At 46.2% G+C, this 21,526-nt stretch overlaps 1 long non-coding RNA gene across 1 annotated transcript; it reads right to left on the bottom strand.

Annotated features, from left to right (window-relative positions):
* Positions 1-946: 946 nt before the first annotated feature.
* On the bottom strand, positions 947-16,464 carry LOC140850699 (uncharacterized). The gene is made up of 6 exons (XR_012133682.1): positions 16,321-16,464; positions 15,202-15,831; positions 10,638-10,729; positions 9,655-9,805; positions 7,495-7,646; positions 947-3,067 (listed from the first exon to the last, which is right to left on the bottom strand). It is a non-coding gene; the product is annotated as an uncharacterized lncRNA (long non-coding RNA).
* Positions 16,465-21,526: the final 5,062 nt, after the last annotated feature.

Here is a 21,526-nt window from a genome sequence, read left to right as displayed (position 1 = left end):
AGCGACCACTTGGACCCCCAACCTTCAAGGATTGGCTTTTCCAAGGTAGTAGATAGAAATGCTGGACTGAAATCTGGGAATTAAAGCTGAGGTCAAAGCTCAGGCCAAGAAATATATTTCGACCATTGGGTCTAGGTTGGAACTGAGCTGACGGGACCCCCCAATAAGGAGCCCACAGTCTGATTGGTGGCTGGCATGTAGAGTCACAATGTAAGTGCCATTGTTGAAGAGAGGTACAGGGGAGCTCTGGAACATGCCGGAGGGGGTATGTTCCCAGCATGAAGGAACCGGGCCACACATCCTGGAACTTCCTGAATTTTAAAAGACAGGAAGTTGAAAACTTCTATCCACATAAAATCCTGCACACAAATATTTATAAAAGCTTTATGGACAACTACTAAAAGTTAGAATAAACCAAGATGTCCTTCAATAGGTAAATGGATAAATGAAGTGCGGCACATCCACACAATGGGATATTACTCAGCAATAGAAATCAGTGGGCTATGCAGCCATGAAAAGACAAGGAGGAACCTTAAATGCATGTTATCAAAAGGAAGAAGCCGATGTGAAAAGGCTACATGGTGTGTGAAGCCAACTATACGACGTTCTAGGAAGGGCACAGTGATGGAGGCGGCGGAAAGATCGAGATCGGTGCTTGCCAAGAGTCTGGAGGCAGCGGGTGAGGGGGTGAGGGATGAAAAAAAGACAAAAAGAAGAAAAAGACAGGTAGGGGTAAAAAGGCAGTGAAGAGGACAGAAAATTCCAGTTGATGGTGAGAGCAGAAAACTTCAAGGCACAATACTGGGAAAACACAGAGCCTCCTTCCATCAGGACGGGCAATGTTGTGCTGCAGAAACCAAAGTAGAAGGGAGGGATGGAGGTCGCTGAGCAAGTGCCCCAGACCACAGGAACCTGGATTTTGTCCTTAAAACAATAGGGAATGTCTAAAGAATTTAAGAACAGATGCAAAATGGCCACATTTATTGTCAATCAACCACCAAGAAGCTGTGTATCTGATGTAAACCCTCAACTTTCCTTTCCTCCTGTGCTACTCTTCCAGAACAGTTGGTGAAGAACATGACCAGGTATACTTTTTCTCATCTGTTCTGTAATTATATTTCACTAGATGTGCCGGTGATTGTTGCTGGGACAGCCCAGAGCCAGACAGTATAAGAATCAATAAAGCAAGACTGAAAGTATTGAGATCAGAACCTAAGTGTGCTGGACAACTGCATGTTCTCTCTCTGTCCCTCTCTGCCTCTCTCTTTCTCCTACCTGGTCCCGTATCTCATGCTCTCTCCATTTCTATTTGAGCTGCTTTCCGACTTGGTATTCCACCTCTCTATGCTTCAGATCTAAGCTCAGCCAGCCTCGGCCAATGAAGTTCCGCCTTGGCACTTTTAATACCATTGGGGTGTGGATAATACAGGCAGTACCAGGTTATTTATACAGTTAGGTCACTCTATAAACTTCTGCATCATAATCTCACAGCAGGTCAGGTCATTATTAACCATTTGTATTAGTTTCAGAGGGTTGCCATGGAAAAGTGCCACCATCTGGGTGGCTTAAAACAAGAGACCTTTATTCCATCACTGTCCTAGAGGCCAGAAGTCTTCAGATCATGCTGCTAGAAGGGTTGCTTTCTTTTGGAGGCTCTGAGGAAGAACTTTTTTCATGCTTCTCTCCTGGCTTCAGGTGGCTGACGGCAAGCCTTGTAGTTGCGTGGCTTATAGCTGTTCTCCAATCTCCATTTCCATCTTTATGAGAACTTTTCTGCTCTCAGTCTCCTCTGTGTCTGTATGTCTCAAATTTCTATTTTCATCTCCTTTCTCTTACAAGCCATTGAATTTAGGGCCTAATCTAAATCCAGAATGATTTATTTAGAGATCCTTATCTTAATTACATTCACGAAGATCCTATTTCCAAAGAAGGTCACATTCACAGACACTGAAGGTTAGGCGTTAGGGGACACAGTTCAACCCACTACACCACTGTACAGATGAACAAGATGAGATTCAGAGCAGTCAGGTGATTGGCCCCAAGAACATAGCTAGGATGTAAAACAACTGGAGGCCAGCTCCCTTTAATTACAAAACCAGGCCTCAGAAATGATGATCTCTGAGTGTGACAGCTGGTTTGGAGACATACATACAGCATTCAGAGCCAATGAAAATCAAGGATGCATGGGCTGGAACTTCTGGGAAAGAGAAGCATCCTTTCTCTTCCATGGGGGTGAGGCAGCTATGTATTGCTGCATAATGATTGCCCTCAAACTTACTGGCTAAAACATGCATCACCCCACAGGTTCTGCGGGTCGGGAACCTGGTGTGGTGTAGCCGGGCATCTGGCTCAGGGTCATATTCACAGGCTTCCCTCAAGGTGCTGCCAAGGCCTGAAGTCACACTCAGGCTTGGCTGGGGAAAAGTCCACTGCAGGCTCATTCATGGGCTGGTGCAAGGCTGGTGGACTGAGTGTGCACACTCCTCAAGAACTGTTGGCCAGAGACTGCCCTCGGTTCCTTGTCACATGGACAACTCCACAGGGCAGCTGGCATCATGGCAGTGTTTATTCTGAACAAACAGTGAGAAAAGCCAGGGGTGTCAGATCAGGAGGAAAGTTGTCACACCTCCTCAGTAACCATGGTCTTACTCCCGTGAAGTCTCAATCATTAGGTCACTGAGTCCAGCCCACATGCAAGGATAAAGTCCCAAGGGTATGGACACCAAGAGGTGAGGATCTCTGTAGCCCCTTGCGGGACTGGCTCCCAGGAAGAGCCACTGAAGCAGACCTTCACTTGTCTGTGGATGGAGGGATGGGAAGATAATGAGGAGCAATGCTAGGACAGCCGTTTTGCTCTGGTGATGGGAAAGCTAGGGGTTTCCCAGAAACTGCGGCAGAGAGCCCGAGGGTGGCACCAGCAGCGAAGGGCGCAGGAAGAGGTGTGCCTTTGGTGATGTGGCTGAGTCTCTTGATGAAGCCTCACTGGAAGCCAGGACCTCTGAACTGTTCAGCTAATGAGTTGAGTCAGCACATTGAATCAACAAAACGTCCCGACAGGTCCATGACCCTGCAAGTAAATACAGTCAAGGAGGAGAAATAAATCCCAGTTTGTATGCTCTTTCGATAGGTTACCGAATAAGACTTTGCTTCATCATTCACTATCATCTGTTTGCTAATGACCAGCATCAATTTTGTGAGCTGACCTGGGGGTTGGGGGGCACCACTGACCTCATGGCGGGTCTCGATCTGCATCCATGTTCACTTTACATGGGAAAACTCCTCATATGTTGTCAGCAGCCCCATAGTCAAGCAGCTGATTAGGTTAAGGACTGTCTACACCTGAGCACACAGCCAAACCTCCCTAAATCCCAGGGACTATTTCCTTTGCTGTGTTCACAGGTGGGTTTTAAACAAAATGAGTAATGAGATCTTGCCTGCAAATCCCTTTTCCCTGGTGAATTCACTGGGGGAAATCAGCTGGTCCGAGGGAAGCTCATGTGGCCTGTGTTTTTCTACTGATGTCGAAACTCTCCCGTCTCCCTGCGGTGCCCGACCCCCTGCAGCCACCCAGCCAGAGGCAGCTGCCCATTAACCTGGCTTCCCCTGCTTCACTAAGAATTTGTTACCAGGGCCTTGGCCCCTGAGCTCCTCTCTCTCTTTCCTCCAGGCTCCAAGAGGCACTGACTAACACAAGGTCACACTGCACTTGAAGGGCTGTATTTGTGCTGTGGTCTTTTTTTTTTTTTTTTACTTTTTGAGAATTGTATAGTGTCCTTTAATGTTGATCTGAGTTCCCCTTCCACTGTCTTACCCAGTAAACAGTGTCTGATCTACAGGCTTCGAGTTAGTTCTCTGATGAAAATTACAGGTGCTGCCACCACACCTTCTGCTTCAGGGACTGTGACCTTCTCCCAGGTGGATGCTTGGTTCCCCCACAACCTGCTCTGCCTTGATCCTAGAGGTGAGAAATAACTATTCCCTGGGGAGGTCGTGTCTGACTCATAAGGAAAAGAAAGTGTGGGGGTGGGTGGGGGGCGGGGGAGGATCACAGGAACGGTGTGGATTTTGTTTTGTCTTTTTCTTTTCACATTTTGTGTGTAGAATTTTAGTGACTAGATAGTAGTGCGCCCTTTTATTGAGGTGTTTCCAAGTTTTAATGAATACGTCTGGCTGTAGTTACCTCATTTCTATATTGAAAATGATGAGGCGCATACAACTTAGAGCAAATTGTAACAGGAAGGCGGTGGTAGCCCTTGGTATCAAATGCTGTCTGACTGTGGGTTAACCAGTGAGCGTATCCAGTTCTTAGGAGCTGCGGTTCGTTTTTTAAATTGAAGAGACATTGACAAAAGGAAGAGAAAAAGGTAGGATAACAATCTACCGGGCGTTGGTTCATTTACCCTGTTGTTGTTTTATCATCCAGGGAAATGGCTTAACACTGCTAAAAGTGACCATTGTGAGCAGCTTCATGCAGCCCTTTCCAGTGGATTTCCTTTCCCTACACAGTATATATTCAACATGAAAAAAAAGGGACTTGGGAGTCCTCAGATGATAAACACCTGGGGGAGAGGGGCAGGGGAAGGAAGGTGAGTTTCTAGCATTCATGGAAAATAGGATCTTCCCTTCTAATGGATGTGGGTCCCTCATAAGATGGGAAACCTCAATCTTTAAGGCCCTTGTACCGTGTAGTATGACAACTCCTGTAGTTCGGTACCGTTTTTAGGTGCTTTACCAGGTGTTCGATTCGCATCGGTCTGGACCCTCTCAGCCTGGCTGCAAGGAGTGGGCTAGCAGGCCCATTCCTCCCCAACAGGGCACGCGGCTCCTGACCACTCACACCACAATCACAGTCATGTGATTAGCCAAGATCCTAAGCCAAACATGTCTGACCCTTAAACACTGCTGTCTTTCCCCCATTCCATCGCGCCACTTTATTGTTCATTCATTTCCTTCCTTTGGAGTAGTCCTCCCAAATCCCCCTCATGTCCTGTTACAGGCAAACCTCAGCGGATTACGACAGGCAATCTCTGTAACCTCTGCATCTATTGTTGGAGTTTGTAGAGAGGCAGACACGGACCTCCTGAGACCAGGAGGCCCGGGTCCAGGTGAGACCAGGAAGGGCAGGAGGTGAGGTGGCTAATGGACTCTCACCATATGCCCGCCAGGAACCCAGGGGGACCAGAGGCTCAGAATTGTTAGCCAGAGGCTAAAAGAGCATTTTCAATTATCCCAGGGGAGAGCCATTTAGCCTGGACAATTAGACCATTTAAACTGACCATATTTTGTGTTAAAACCAGGGGAATTCCTGGCTCAGCCTCCTCCAGCTATTCAACCTCACTGGGTAAAGAAGCTGATGGGGGACTCTCTCTCTCCTCAGCCTAGTGACCAGACAAGAGGGCTGCAAGGGTTTTCCCGGGAGTCAGGCGGACAGACTCCCCCTCATGACAGGAGGCATGAGTGCCAAAGGGCGCACAGAACAGGTAAAAGTCAGTGAGTGCAAAATGATAAGGTTAGAATAAAGTTGAAAAGGGAAAGAGGAGAACCATAAGGGTGGCATTCAATGGTCAACCACAGGATGGTGTAAAGGTTGCTTCCCACGAGGCACGCTCGGGCCACTCTGGGTGACCCGGCTGGCTGCGGACTGGGAGGTAAGGGTGGGGAGGAGATGGCCCCTTACTGGGGCTGGAAGGTGCCAAGGGGTGAGCCAGGCACAGAAAGAGAGGATGTTTTCCAGTAAGGAGAGGCCCAAGTCCTGGCACAATGATCTATTTACATTTACATTTACATTTAATTTGACATAAATTTGAATTTAAATTTAAAGCAGAATGCCTTTAAGCATTCCCAAGGTGACACTTTTTAGGTATCCCCACCCTCCAATCTTCTCCAGCCTTCATTTCTCCAACATATCAAATTCAAGTGCTACAGTATTTGACTTTCAAAGCCCAACCAATTTTATTACCTGTTAACCTGTTAATCAGTCTCTCTGTAAACACCCTTCTCCACCCCCCAGTTGCCTCTAAGGGTTTCACAGAGGACTGTCCTTCGCTATTATCTCTGCCTGCCCATGTACCCATGACCCAGATGGAACCTCTCATCCTCCAAGAAGTGTTCTGTGATGCCTTCCACTCCATCTCTGAGCATTCTGCACACAAACAAAGCTGTATTCTGATTTCTACCGTGACCCTCTTGTTTGATAGCGTCAACTCCACTATGAGCTCTTGGGGGGCACTAACCTTGCTATAGAATTCCTCTGATTCAACAAATTCTGAACACAATGGGTCTGCCCACAATGCTCTCCAGCCGCGGGAACACTTCTCCATGACTGACTCTTTACAAATGCTTGGTCTCCTGCCATACGAAAAACAAAACTATGGCATGTTTGAAATCTCATTTTCTCTTAACCAAATAACCTCTCTATTTTTTAGTTCAACAATTTAAACGGATTAGAAATTGCCTCTCTATAAGTATATGAAAGGTCCTAAACCTTAGTCACGAGGCCTTCATTTGTAGATTTCTGAGAATAATCTGATTTGTTTATGTAGCATATTAGAGTTTACAGAAAACTTCTGGAGTCCTTTTCATTTTTTTCTGATAAAAGGCTGGAGGTGTATTGTCTACCCATTGGACAGATGGAGAAGCTAAGGCATAAGGGAATGGCCAACAGTAAGCCCAGTAAAGTCACGGAGGAGGGAGGGGACCCAGCCAACCTAACATCAAATTCCATGCTCATTTTACTATGGTACGCAAGCCCTTATGTTGTCAAGTTTTATTTTAAAAGCACACATAACTGCATTTATCTAAGAATTTTCATTGAAAACTCAGTGCAATGTGGAAGGAAAGACACCCACAGGGTCTGAGCGAGGGAGGGAAAAGTGGTGTTGTCTAGGTGGAGGACGTCGCAGATGCTTTTCTCATCCTTTATCCACATTTAAGAAGTGTAATTGTGTAACAAGGTATCGTGTTTCCCTCAAGTCCAGTTCAAGGTGTTTCAAAGAGCCTGTCAGGAAGGCGCAGGGATGGTAGAGCTTCCTGTAATTTTTAAATCAAAAGGTGTTGACTGTAGAACGTTCAAACATGAAGATCAAAATAACTGTGGACAACACAATGCTTTCAAGTAAAGCGGAAACATGGGCAGAAAGCCCAAGAAGACAGTGACCAACAGTTGGCGCTCAAGTTTCAATGTAATTTACTAGCTTGAAAGCACAATGGGATTTGAACTGAACAAGCTAAACTGAAGGTGACAGCGCTGTCCGGGTCACTGTGCCTTCTGGGGGTGGGAGAAAGGCTGTGAGTTGCTGAGCCAAAAGGGGATATTTTGTGGCTTTGCAGTTCTGTGGAGACTGCACCTGGGCTAAGTTGTGCAGATTTGGGCTGCATGGTATGAGAAAGATACCTGCAGATTGGAAGGAATTCAACCAAGAGCTCGAAAAATGATTAAAAGAAGAGTGAGGTTACCTTGCATGGGTGATACAAAGACTGACCATATGTACTTACCCTGAATGATAACAGAAGGAGACCAGAAAGATAATTGGAGGATCAAGAAGATCAAAGGGCTGAAGGATTTGCTCTCTCTGACACAAGCGTCTAGAATTGCAAAAACAGGAACCGTAGGACGACGCTAAAATACAGGTTGCTTGACAGAAACACTGCTCAAAACAAAAACAAAAAAAAAGGAAAATTATTTTCTTAAGAAGAGCTCAGAGTTGGTGGACCTATCAAAATCTACTCTTAGAAAGTGTCAAAAATGCATTTGGAAGGGAGGAAATGTGTGGTCAGTAAAAGAATAGCTTAAAAGTTCTTCTGGGATATATAATTAATACATCATTGCTTACGATGACAATGCGATATAAAATAAAAAGTTCTGTTCATGTTGAACAATCATGTGTGCGTTTACAAACAGAGCCTTGGAAATAGAAACAGGACCTTAAGTTTCTCACAGCCATTGGAGGATACAGACTGTCTCTTTGATCGAAGTACCACCCTAAACCTCAAAGAAAACACAAGTACATTTATGAAAATGGGATATCCAAGACGAGAGACCCAGAAACCAGATTGATGGAGAATAAAACCATTTCTTGATGCAAAGTTCTGCCAAGTTAATCCTGTAGTTGATCTCAAGAAAAAAGGAAGCCATTAAATAATGTGTTCAAAAATACATATTTCCATGTATTTCACACATTCATTCATGGCACAGGGAATTGAATCATAGACAAAGGAGAACGGAGTCTCTAAGAAGTGACCTTTCCTAATGTTCTGCAGGTTGAATAGGAGTTAGATGAAGTTGGGAAGAAAGCAGCATACGAGAAAGCTGAGACTCAGAGAGAGAAGATCACAGTGCAGAATTAAGAGGGGTCCAATATGACTCCAGTCCCAGGGATGCCAGACATGGAAACCCAGAGTTATTTAGATCCCAGGCCAAGATCTCTTTGAACCATGCAGAGGATAATGAACATTACACCCAAACTAGCTGGGGAATCACTGGAAAATCTCAAATAGACTAGTGACTTGACAAAATTTGTATTTTAGAGAGATTATCCTAGCTATTAGGTGGAGAATGAATGGGGAAGTAAAATGCTAGAGGCAAGGAGATATTAGGAATTTTTTGCCGAAGTACAGAAAAGAGACAATGGCAGCATTGACTAACAGAGTGAGGTGGAATGGGGTGGATTGGAGGACTTGAACAGATTTGAAAACTATGATAAAGGAAACATTCAGAGGCTTCATTGCTCAATCAGATGGGGGGATTATGTTCAAGGAGGAATCAGTTGAGATTTCTAGGTTTTCCATTTGGACACTGAACATATGGCAATGCCATTAATGGGAGAATACTGAGGTTGAATAAGGATTTAGGGGTGTGTAAGGAAATGAAAGTTTGGAACTCTTTGAGTCTGAGGGGTCTCTGAAATATCCAAGTATCAACACAGCCATCACATACATGACTGGAAAGGTCTGCGGTGTGAGGGGCAGGACTGGACATGCAGCTCTGGGAGTCCCCTGCACACGAGTGGACAGTGCAGCCTGCAGAGCAGATGGATCACCATGGTACAATGTAAAGATGTATCGTTCTGATATTTTTAAAAACTATATGGCCCACCTTGAGGAGCATCAACAGCTGAAGGCTGGTAGAGGAAGAAGATCCCAGAAAGGAGAATGAGAAAAACACCTGGAGAGGCAAGAAGGAAACCAAGACCCCAGTGGCATAGGTGTTGAGATGCTATTATGGGTCAGGCTTTGTGGATGTGGAAGTGAATTAAGACAAATGTTGCTCATTTAACTGTCCAGAAAAGCCAGGGAGACTTGTGAGAGAAGGTGACACGTGGGTTTTGTCTTAAAGGCTGAACAGAAATTTTCTGGGAAAGAAGGAGTTGTGTCAGTCATGAGGGATGGAACGTGCGAGGTCAGACTCATTACCCAGGATGACGTGTCTGAAGAACGAGAAGCAACTGCCTGTTGCATGTCCAAAGGGTTTGAGGTCAAGGGGTGTCTGAGAGGATGGGGGACACATGGGGATTTGGAGCAGGACCATGTGTGAAGGGGCTTGAGTTTTCTCTTGCTAAAGATGGGGACCCTTGGAGGTTTATAAAAGGATGAGGACTAAGTGTCACCCTGGTTTCGAGTCATAGGCTTAGAAGTAACTGCCCTGGAAACACAGACCTGTTGGGAGAGGAACTGTTTTTAGGAAAGAGAATCAGTAGGCTTTGGGTATTAGTGCAGGAGATACAGAGACAGGGGCTGCCTGGAGCTGGGAATCAACAATGACGTCCTCGTGTTTGTCTGTGGCATCAAGACGGAAGATTCTGCTTTTCTGAAAAGGAAGAAACAGGCAGTTTTAGAGATGGGAAGATAATAGTTCAGTTAAGATGAACTTACGTCTGACAATTGCCCCCCATTTAGCTATCTCCATAAAAAAAAAAAGAAAACACACAAACAGACAAAAAAACCACTGGCCAGTAGTATTGACTAGATGCCAGCAATTAAGAGGAGATAAAAGGGATAATTGAATCCTAGTGATGAATTTCTATTTGACTCCCTCAGGTTGGGTCAGAGATCCCAGAACATGCCCAACCTCCATCAAGACCATCAGTCTTTCAGAGTCCTTGGAAGGGGGCGGGCAACTGCCTTTTACTGAACATCTCCTCTGTTTTAGGAGTGTCAGCTGTGTGATCAGTCAGTGTTAATGCTGATGCTATGAAGCCGCCCTCAGAAAGGTTAAGTAACTTGCCCATGGTCAGAGTTTAAAATGGGCTGACTTGAATTTCTAACCCAACGCATTGTGGTTCTCAAGAGGGTTTTTCCTTCTTTACATCAGCAGTCTCTTCCTTCATTGATCACTTAGAATTGAGCATTATCCTGGCAAAGCAGTTGGCTGACCTTACCACTTCTTGACTTGCTGAATTGCTCTGGGCCAAAAGAGAGGCTAAAAGTACGTGGAGGGAGGCGGGGGGGATCAGGTGCATGACCAGTGTGAGGGTCCGTCCCTGCTGACATCGATGAGAACCCCATCTAGGTGGCTGGTGAGGCTGTGTTCTAATCACTTTTTTGTTGTCTTCAATGAATAATCACCTCTTCTTATAGAAGCCTCCCTAAAAAGCCGGAAGAGAGGTAGCAGTTGAGATGGGGCCATGGACATTCCTTACCTCCTATCCCTTCATATTTACTGAGCATGTCCTGGATGACAGACGGCATGCAACATCCTCTCCATTCTCCAGATGATGAGGCAGTTATATCCCTATATTACAGATAAGGAAAATGAGGCTTGAAGACTTAGTTTTCCAAGGTCACATCTCAATCTGGGTCTCTGTTGTAGCAGCGTACACTTCTAAAGAATCTCTTACATGTTTACCTCCTCTGTAACAAACAGCATGAGATATTGAGGGGAAAAGCGAAGTCTGCCATCTCTGGCTCCCTGATAGCGGTATTGGTGCACGTAATGCTGGTGACATGCTCACAGCTGCACACACAGCCATGAGAGGCGACTCTCTGTCAGGCTCTTTACCCGGCCCTGGGATTCTAGTGATGATGTTAACCACCTTTGTATGGTTTCTTCTCCCCAGTTTTCTGTTGCATCCATTGTTTAATTTGAATAGTCAGTTCCTTGTGAAGAAGGTGGTATTATCATCCTTATTTGTGTAGAAACTAGGAATCTAAGAGTTTGACAGATCTACGTCGGTTGATAGGCCTTGCTAAGTGGCAGAACTTAGAGATTTGAACCCACAACTCCTGATTCCTAACCCAATGTGATGTGCACATACATCATACAGCCACCAAGATGAATAGGACCTCATCTGCACCCTCAGGAAGATTCCAGTCTTAGAGAAGTAATCCAGAAAGTAAACTGAGGGATATTCACCCCCCTTCTCTTAGGGTGTATCTGTGAGGTCCAGTCAATGAGTCTGCACTTTCAAACAGGAGTAACCCCCTGCTTAGGGAAGGAAACAAATAGGTGAGAGAAACAGTTAAGTCATCCTGTTTCTTTGATGGTCAGTGGTTTAGAGCTTGTGTATTTATCTCTTTTCATCACCACCGTCAGAAAGAGGCTGCCAGCTCCAGCCAGAGAGGGCCCTGCCCATCTTTGCATGGTAAGAAATCCTGGTAGGGAGTGGGCAGGAGCTAAACAGTGACAAATGCCAGTATGGATCATTGCCATAATTGCTTTCTGGAAAACAACAAATCTCATTCCCAGTAAAATGCCATTCAAATTTGCCAGATCCTCTGATGGGGAAAATAAAATTCCCTTTTAGAAATTTCTCATGCCCTGTGGTTTCTAGAGAGATTCTGAAGACTCTTCAAAGAAAGATAATGTGGTAATACAATTTTTGACCTATGTTCATTTCTCTGCTTTGACATATGTCTGTGGATTCTTCTTAAACAATAAACTGTGAAGCCCAGACTGATTTTTCTTTTTAATTTCTATGAGAATAATGACTCCATCATCACTTAGCCTGGTCTTAGTCCTGCCATTTATCTAAGGTCAAAAGCTCTGATTTCATTGTCTATAAAATGGGGCTAATCCTAGAATTTTCCTCATAGGTTTGTCAGGAGCTTTATATAAATTAACCCAGGTGAAGCTCTCAGCCTGTGCCTGGCACAATAAATGTTAGCAAAGATCATGATTATAACTCTTGCGCCATTTCTCTTCTTCTTTTAAGTGAGTGTGTTGCGACAGAGCTGTTTTACTTAAGTGACTCTCCTTTCTTCTGTATCGTCTCTTCCTTATTGAATTGACTGACTTGCTGTGAGTCCAGAACACTCTCCCACAAAGCCCAACAATGGCTCAGGAGTCATTTCTAGCTCTGGTTAAACACCCATGGCCCTGAACTTTGTGGGGAGAAGACTGGCGATTTGAACTACTGGGTGTTGAAATGTACAGTAAGAAGATTCAGTTCCTTTCTTGTGATAATTGAAATCATTTCAATTCATTTCCTTCTTGGTTGGACAGAAACATGTTTTCAATACTGAGCAAATCTTGAGGGAATCCATTGACCTGAGCAGTCATATAATGCGTGAAGTTAATGGACAAAAAATGATATTCATCTTCAGTTTATAATAGCTTTTTCTTCCTCGGCGCCTAAACTTAGGGGCGGCCGGGGATGCTATCGGACCAGCGCCAGCGGCAGATGAATGACCTTTGTTGTTTCTAACAATTATTGGATCTATGGTGAAATAAAATAAAAACCAACACAAGTTTTGACACTAGGATAATAAATTATAAATTATGGAAGTCTATGCCACTGAGGATCTTGTAAACAACAGGCTGGTCTCTTAGCAACGGACCAAAGAGAGCAGGTTGTTGGTAGGAAGGGGACAGACAGGATTGTTTTGCAGTGATGACTAGGGAGGGCCAGGAACAACATTTCAACACCTGCCCAGGGCCCCTTCCCTGCCTGGCCCTTCTTTCTCTAGTGGCCAGCTGGGGCTATGGTCCGGGCATCCTGGGACTTAAGAGCTTTGCCCCCTGACCCAGGTGCTAGGCTCTGTGGAGAGGACAAAAGGGAGACAGGCAGCCGGAGTCAGGGGTGTGGGGAGGATGGCCGCCTTCAGTGGAGAGACCTGGGAAAGGGGAGCGGAATAAAGCCATACATTCTCATTTGACATTATCTGCAAATATAACTCAGTGGGGACTCCTTTTCTCCCCTCCCCCAACTCCCTTTGGCTTTTAAAAATCTCACTTAGGGTGGCTGTCATGAAGAAATTTAGACAAGACTTTGACAATGTGCCAAAACGGTTTATTTTTAAACATTGTTCCCCAAAGCACCAGAATATTAAGTCGGAGCAAATGTTGCTTAAAAGAGTGGAGGGGTTGTGGACACGCAGACATGGAAGGAAGGGTGCTGGGTCAGGTGTGTCGACGTTAACAGAGGCAGCTGGGCCGGAGCATCCAGTCGCCTGGAAGCATTTTTAAAAGTATGTGTGTGTCTATGTGTGTTTCTCAGTTGTGGGGCATTTTCAGAGTTGGGGTGGGGAGAGAGGTTTTCTTTAATTAATTTGATGTTTACCTTGAGCAACTTCCCTCGGTGGTTGAGACAATCACCTGCCCACATATTAGGAGTGATTTTCGATAAAGCCTCTTGGAGGGGAATCTTCCTGGAAGGTTCCTAGCATTCTTCGGGGCAAACCGCCCCTCTGTCTGTGATAGACTCAGCGAGTTTTGCATTATCCAAACCACAAAATGAGCACCACTCTATGCTGACTCAGGGCATTCAGAGGCACCAGTCCCCTAACTGCACAGGGGTCTCAAGACCTGCACCTCCCCCACCTACCAACTCCATGCATTTCATTGTTTCATAATAAAAGTGCCTGCCTAAATGATGACGGCTATGGATTTATTTGGCATGCCATTTAAAACTTTTCATGTGTCTAAATTTGTCATTCGCAGAGGAAGAAAATTCTCTGTCATTCCCCAGGGCCTCATTTTTTTTTTTCAGGCTCCTCTGATACCGTGAAAGGTGGCTCGGTGACTTCCGAAGTGATTAGCTCCCATCTAGAGGTTTGAGAATGTATTTGTGCTTCAGAGCCGTCTGCTGGGGTGAAATTCTATCTGGGCTAGTGCCCTGGCCCCATGGGGGTGGGAACCTGGGTTTGCAAGACACCCATCAGGGCGCTGGGCCTGAGCCCCTTCACATTTGTATCTTTGCACCTACAGCACCTCCTTCACCAAAGGCGGCAGTTGCGCTTGTGCAGGGGGAGCCGCAGGGCCGGGCAATGTCAGCCACCCTTCCCAGGCGCAGTGCCCAAGCTCAGACCCCATTCCAGGCCTGCCCTGACTGCTAAGTCCGTGCTCTGTCCGCCACAATGGGGGACAGGTCATTGTCACGCACCCCACACACTCAGTCCTGCTTTTTTCTTCCTCTTTTATTTATCTTTTATCAGTTGCAAAAGAAATACAACATTATCATGAAAAATCAACAATACCCAAGATATAAAACTTAATGGCAAAATCTTCCCGGTCTTTTATCCTAGCCCCGAAGAAAACGTATCACTCTCCCCCAAATATCTTAGCACATCTTTTCAGAGCTGAATTTCCCCTCTGCAGGGGAGTGCTTCTGTACAGAATGAAGATCATTTTTCCCTCTTACATTTGTTTAGGGCTGGCACATTTTGAGGAAATAAAAAGTAACCCGTGCCTTTGATGTGTTGTAGTTTCACTTATCTTGTTAACATACTGTGTAGAATTGTGAGCTCTTTGCATCGCCACCCCCGTCCCCCCCACCACCCCATATTCCCTCTGACTCTGAATCGCCAAGATGTACTTTTCCAGAGCCACCAACCTTGCATCCGTGAACGCTGGAGTCTGAGTTCATCCCTAAGCACATAAGCAGTTCTGGTAAATTCTGATCTTGGCAAAATAAACTCTCCCCTTTCCCTGTTGGGTCAGAAACCGTCCTTGTTACAAGATTCCCCAAGCCACGTGTGTACAATAAGGTTTGGGAAAGCCTGGGCTGGCCGCTGTTTCTTCAGAGAGAAGGCACGGAACGAGGGATGAGACATCGGGACAGGCTCAGGTTTACAGCAGAGACGCCTGCGACGCAATAGACATGCACCCCTAGCAGCTGTCAGCTCAGGCCCTCGCTGCCAAAAGGAAGTCGAGAACTCCTCCTCTGAAGAGGCCCAGTCTCAGCTAAATTACAGCACAAGCTGCTGGGACCATGTCCCACCCAGGACCCTGAAGCCCTGAGTGGCCTCCTCGCCGGCCTAACTCACCCTGCCTTGCTTTGGGAAAGAGCTGGGGCCGGGCCCAGGCAAAGAGCGAGAACGCGCCGCCTTCCTTCCCCGTTGCTTTGCGCAGGGGTCGCGGGGTCCCAGGTCCTGCGCACTGCCTGGCCCTGTGCAGGCTCGTTTTAATGCAGCTCCTCCGGGCTCTCCGGTCCCACAATGCAGCGCTCCGGCTGGCAGCAGTTCAGCTGAACACTAAACACTTGGCTCCGTTTCAACACGGCTGCCAAGATTTGGCAACCAGAGAGTTGCAAGGAAGCAGCAGGCTGCTAAACCCTTTCACATTTTTAATTAGATCCACACACCCATGTCTTTGAGCTATCATAAATATACAGATGACATAGAGAGCATTATTCGGGGTTAAAAAAACAAAGAGGAGACAACCTCTATACCAGGGGGTATCTTACCTTATTAAAATAATTTACCTATCGTTAGTTCGGGGCTGGAGAGGAAAAGAGAGGGTAGTGATAGTTGTGTAAGTTAAACTATGTCTGATGGAGACTCTGCCCAGGATTTGGGAGACGCGAGTCTCAGGCCGCTGGGCTGCCGTCCTGGGCTTCCGGAGCATCACCAGAAGGGGGCGTTCCTGGCAGCTGCTCAGCCTCGTGCAGCCGGAACCTGCAGGGGGAGGGTGTCAGGAGGTGCTGGTCCCCAGAACCAGGAGGCTGGCTCCTCTACCCTAAAAAGCAGTCACTTTAATATTCAATGTTGCTTTAATATTCGTGTCCCTTCATCCGCTTCTCTGTTTTACCTCTGGGTATCTTTCACGGTCAAATAATTACTGCTGCTTCTTTAGTTTTTTTTTTCTAAATCTCTTGCCACCATCAACACCCTCAGGTTCTTCCACTTAGAACCATTCTTCTCCCTGTGCTCAGCCCCTGGGTGATTTTGTGGGAGGAGAAGGGTGAGATATTCAAATCTTGGGTCCAGTTGTCCTGGGCTCCAGCTCTGGCCCTGCCCTGTGGCACTGGGCACATGATTTCAAAGCCCTTCATGTTGGTTCCTTCATCTGCAAGCTCTTGAAACAGCTCTGACCGCACAGACAGTCTCTGCGGGTTTTAACGTCACATGTGTGTGGTGTTAACCTGTCAGCCCCCAGCACCGAACCTGTGTTGCTGGAAATACGTGTGATATCACAGATGCCTTTCAGAGGGTCAGCTGGCAAACAACGACAGCGCTGGCTGGTTCTTCTTGGCATTCTCCATTCCCGCCTGGCCTCTCCTCTCCTGCGTGGCAAAGACCGCCTCTGCTTTGCAGACAACCGAGTCCAGTTAGGCTGACGTGCTGTAAGCCGAAGGCGAACAGGGTTTGATCCGGGCCTCTGCATTCATGCGTATGCATGCCCTTAATTTGAAAGACATGTAAAGAAGGAAATGAAACACTTGAAATACCAGGAAAGAAGTCTCTCCGGTTGTCCCATCTGAGAGCACAAAGTTTATAAATAGAACCTTTGCATGTCTCAAACACGCTGCTGCACTAAGACATGGAACATGCAGGCACACTGGCTCCTCCTGTTTATCGCCAATTCTTTGCACAACAGGCAGTCCTTCTCGGAGAAAACCAGAGCCCATGGAGAGCAGTAGGCAGCATTTGTTCTCTAACCTTGTCCTTCTTTGATACAGTTTTTTTTTTTTTCATTTAGGTTGAAAATGGATCCTATTTTACTGGGACAACATTTCTTTTCTAATTTTCTCACGCACGGGACAGCTGGCCAATTGGGATGGTCAGGGTCAGTCAAAGGGGCTGGAGATAGTTCCTGGTCCCAAGTGAGTCTTTCAGCAGGTGCGAAGGCCGAGAAGAAGTGGCTGGTGGCCTTCAGTTGCCTCATTTTCCCTGCAATCCTGTGCACTCCCTCACTGCCGTGCCCCCCAGACCCCCTGGTCCACAGGCTACAGGGAATTCCCTTTCCTTAGATGAGAAAGGACACATGCTGTGTGCGCACACACACACACAGATAATGCAAACAGACCCCCTGAGTGAGGAATGTTTCACCTGGAAATGAGGAAAGTGGTTCTTGCTGCACTGTGGCAGCCCAGATGGCAGTGTGGCCTGGAGCCCAGGTTGGCCCTAGTGGTCTCCAAGGTCCTAACCAGACTCTGGGGGGAGAATGCCGCAGCTCGTCACTAGTATTTGTACAAGAAGAAGCTGGTAATTTCTATAAGAGTAAAGCAATTTGTATTCTGGATAATGCCCTTCCTGGAGCAGAAGGGGAAACGCTGAGGTCAGGTCTGATTTCTGACAGGTTGCTGATGGCCACCTGCATGCCATTGCCACTGGTGTGTTGGGGCGCTGCAACACCCTGACCCTCCTGTCCCTTTGGTCGGGTGGGGGTGGGGGAGTGCATGAGTGAATGTATGTATTTCATGCATTTAAGGCTGCTTTAGTCTGCTCAGGATGCTATAACGAAGTACAGCAGAGTGGGTGACTTAAGCAGCAGGTATTTATTTTCTAATAGTTTTGGTTTCTAGGATAGGATCGTGGTTCTGGTCAATTCACTTTCTGTTTGGAGCTCTCTGCCTGGCTTGTAGATGACCACCGTCTCTCTGTGTCCTCAAGTGGACCTTCCTTGTGTGCATGCGTAAGGAGAAAGACAGAGAGAGGAGAAAAGAGGGCAAGCTCTCTGGAGCCTCTGCTTATAAGGGCACTGATTCTATAGGATCTTCCTTAGCCTTAATTTCTTATTTAGAAACCCATCATAATTATAGCCACACTGGGAGAAAGGGCTTTAGTATCTGAATTTTGGAGGGACACAAATCTCAGTCCATAACAAAGGTATTTCATGTGCTTTGGGAAAGAGATGAAATCAGATTGGGATTCTACCCTCATTCTGCTGCCTGCAAGCTGTGTGGTCTTGTGCAAATCAGTCAACCTCTCTGAGTCTTGTCTTCCACATTTGAAAATGGTATGATTGTAGAATAGGTGTGATAATGCATGCACAGTGTCTGGGCCATGGAGGTACTCACAAAATGGAAGCAGCTGTGGTGGTTGCTGATAGCATTATTTATTGTTGTATATTATTATTTATAACACCACCCAGATTTGTCCAAAATGCTGGCTTAGAGCTTTGCACCGCAAATGATTTCTGTGCTGCTGCTGTGTCTCTTACCTTTTCTCACTGATGCTCAATGAAGTCATCATGAGGGAGGGTGGTTGTATGAAACAGTGTCTTTCATGAGGTCCAGAGGAGCTCAGAGTGCTCAGTTACAGGGGAGCAGCCATACATGTCTATAGTCACCTTCCTGTTAGAGCATTTTGCATTAGTTGTTGACATTGTTATATATGAACACATCATGGCCACCTTGTTTGAAATGCTTGCTCAAAGCAAGTGTCCTACAAGAAAAAATAAGAAAATGTAAACATTTTCTATATAGGAAGTCTAAACTTAGGGGATTCAAGATCACTGCCAAGAAGTGGCAGAAGCCCAGGTTCAAACAAAGAGCTATGCAATTCTACCCTCTAAGCTTCCCAGTCCTGCCTTAGTCTACAACTGCAGCAATAATGCTTCAAAACCAACTTCCCCAGCTCAGTGCTTGCAGCACTAAGTATTCGTTCTCATGCCCTCTGGCCTCCTGTTCACTGTGGTTCTGTGGAACTAGACTTGGTCCATTTAGACAGCTGTGCTCTGTGCTGCATATTTGCTGCATGTGGTTTTAGGTTACAGGCTGTATTCATGTCTGCTCAGTGTATGTTTGTTCTGAGTCCCGGGCTGAAGGGACAGTGGCTGCCCTAAGTACACAAAGACACAAATCCAGAGAAGAGAAAACACGTTGAAGGTGTCTGACTGAATCGTGTTCATTGGCTTTCCCGTAGCTAAGCCAGGTCCTGACCAAGCCCCACGCCAGTGAGGAAGTGTGCACAGCCATGTGGGCCGGGTGGGCGGAAAGTGAATTCAGCTGAACAATGATCCAGACCATTCTGAGAACCCTGCCAATAGTGACAAACAGAAAACCAGAATTGTACCAACGGCTACCCGTCTGCCATCAGCAGGGTTGCACATTCCCGTAAGGCCTTTCTACTGGTTTACAGCCGGCATCCATTTCTGACAGGTGAGTGTCAGTTCTGACTGATCGGTGCCCGAGCCTTACTGACTTTAAAATGTTTTGACTAACACCCTTAATCATTAGCATTCAAAGTGATACCAGCACCAACTTCTAGGGCCCGCAGTTGCCAGCACCAGTGAATCTCCTCTTGGAATCCTCAGGATTCTACAGACAGAGCCCAGCCCTGCTACAGCTGTGATGTGCACAGGTTTCAGAGTCAAGGAGATGGAGATGAGAATCACAGCTCTGGCACTTCCTAAAGGAGGGACCTGGGCCAGTGACGTGACCTCTCTGAATCTGGGGTCTGCAGCAGGGATTCTCCTGGACTAATGAGAATGTGATCTACTCTCTGAGCCTCAGTCAGCTGTCACGGGGCACTTTTGAGCACATGCTCACGAAATGATGACCGTTTTCCTTTTGTTTTACTGTTAAAATGAAACTTACGGAGTGCCAAAAGTAATCAAATGTTGGCAGTTCCATATAGCTCAACCTAGTAGGTCATAAAACCCTTACAGGCAAAAGTGACATTTTCTTTAGCTCTGTCCCCTGCCATCCTGCACGTTGAGTAAATGTTGAGTGTTGCAGGAGAAGACACATTCCTGTCCCCTTCATCCCAGCGGTCAGGACGGAGTGGTGACACTGCAGGGAGGTGGGACAAATGAGTCAGCTCTTCCCCCGCTTGCCTTCTCTACTATGGTAATGCTGAGTGGAGGCAGTGACACAGGCTGGGATGCAGTTCTGTAGAAGGGGCTGGTGCTGAGGCCGCAGGAGAAAACAGGTGCCCATTTCATGGTGCAGGAAGAAGATTGTGTGTTTTGGAATCAAGCAAATATGGAGGTTTTTAATCCCAGGTCCATCCCCAGCATGTATGAAATCTTGGGCAAGTGACTAATTTCTCTGAGCTTCTCCTTTGTAAAAATGGGGGTGGTTCTCCCAGGAATACTGCAGGCATCATGGGGGAATGTCTAGATAACACCATGTAACACTGAGCCTGCTCCCGAGGTGGGGCTCAGCCATCTCAGTGACCTATCTGCATCCTGTTTTTGTTCCAGACCAATCTTGAGGTGAGGACTAAGGGGAGAGAAGACCAAATGAATGCAGAGCAACAGAATTCCAGGGAGTCTAAACCCTCCCAGTTCAGACTTCAAAACCACACCAGAGGGATTTACCAGGAAGCTAGCTGGCATTCCCAGAGCAAGCCATTTTAATTCCCCACACTGGTGTGATAGCAGCCAGAAAGTTAGCTGCAGTCCTGCTCCCTGGGCACCACATAAATAGCCCAGGCAAGATGTAAGCATGGGCTGTGTCTGGGAGAAAGTCAGAGATGCAATGATGACTGTTATTACCCATGAAAATTAATTTAGGTTATCTCTTTTCATCAAAGAATGAACAGTCCTAAACTAACATCAGGTTCAAAAATAGATCCTCTGTGACACAAGCAGAAGGTGGCAGGTTATCATTATCCTCACCTTCAGACAGAACAAAGCTTCCAACAAGTATTAATTGAGCACTTACTCTGTGTCAAGCAATAAACTAGGTAGAGGCGCCAGCAAGGTGAAACAAGCATGGTCTCGGCCGCCCAAGAGCCTTATTCGTTGTCTGCACTAGCACAGAGGAAAAGAAAGGACCAATTCTCCTAGAGAATTTCCTTCACCTGTGGAATGAGGACAAAAGCAGGGTGGTGGGATAGAGCAGGAATGTGGATGCCCAGTGAAAGTATGGCCAAAACCTGGTGGCAATCGGTGGCTGTTAAATGTTCAGCTGTTAATAACATTCATTAAGCTTGCACTGCAAGCTCATCATTGCCCTTAAAATTGCAGGAAGTAGAAACAAAATCTCCTCCTCTCCATAAATTTAGAGTCTAGACCAAAAAGATTGGATTAGCACATATGCAAAGACCACAGAGAAGACAAGACAATATTGTCAGTATTTCATTTTAAACATAGTTCATTCACCTCTTTGGGCATCCTTTGTGGAAAGAGTGTGAGGAACTCTCACGCCACAAGGTAAACAGTGAATGACTAGAAGTTCAATACCATGAAAAGGAGGACACATAGCATCACTCACCACTGGGGCTTTTATAATCTGAGTACCAGATTGCCCCTGAGTTTCCTGGAAGCCAAGGCAATGGGCAATTATGGTTGATTCTAAACTTGTGTTTTAATTTTTGTTTTGTTTTTAAGAAAAGAGGGCACATGCCAAACCCTCTGGGGAGAACTGGTTAGCATCATGGACAAAGTCCAATGCACTAACTTTAGAAGAAATGTGTACCA

This window comes from Manis javanica, chromosome 8 (genome assembly GCF_040802235.1).
Source record: "Manis javanica isolate MJ-LG chromosome 8, MJ_LKY, whole genome shotgun sequence".
Lineage (NCBI taxonomy): Eukaryota > Metazoa > Chordata > Mammalia > Pholidota > Manidae > Manis > Manis javanica.
This window is presented reverse-complemented; position numbering and strand designations above follow the sequence as displayed.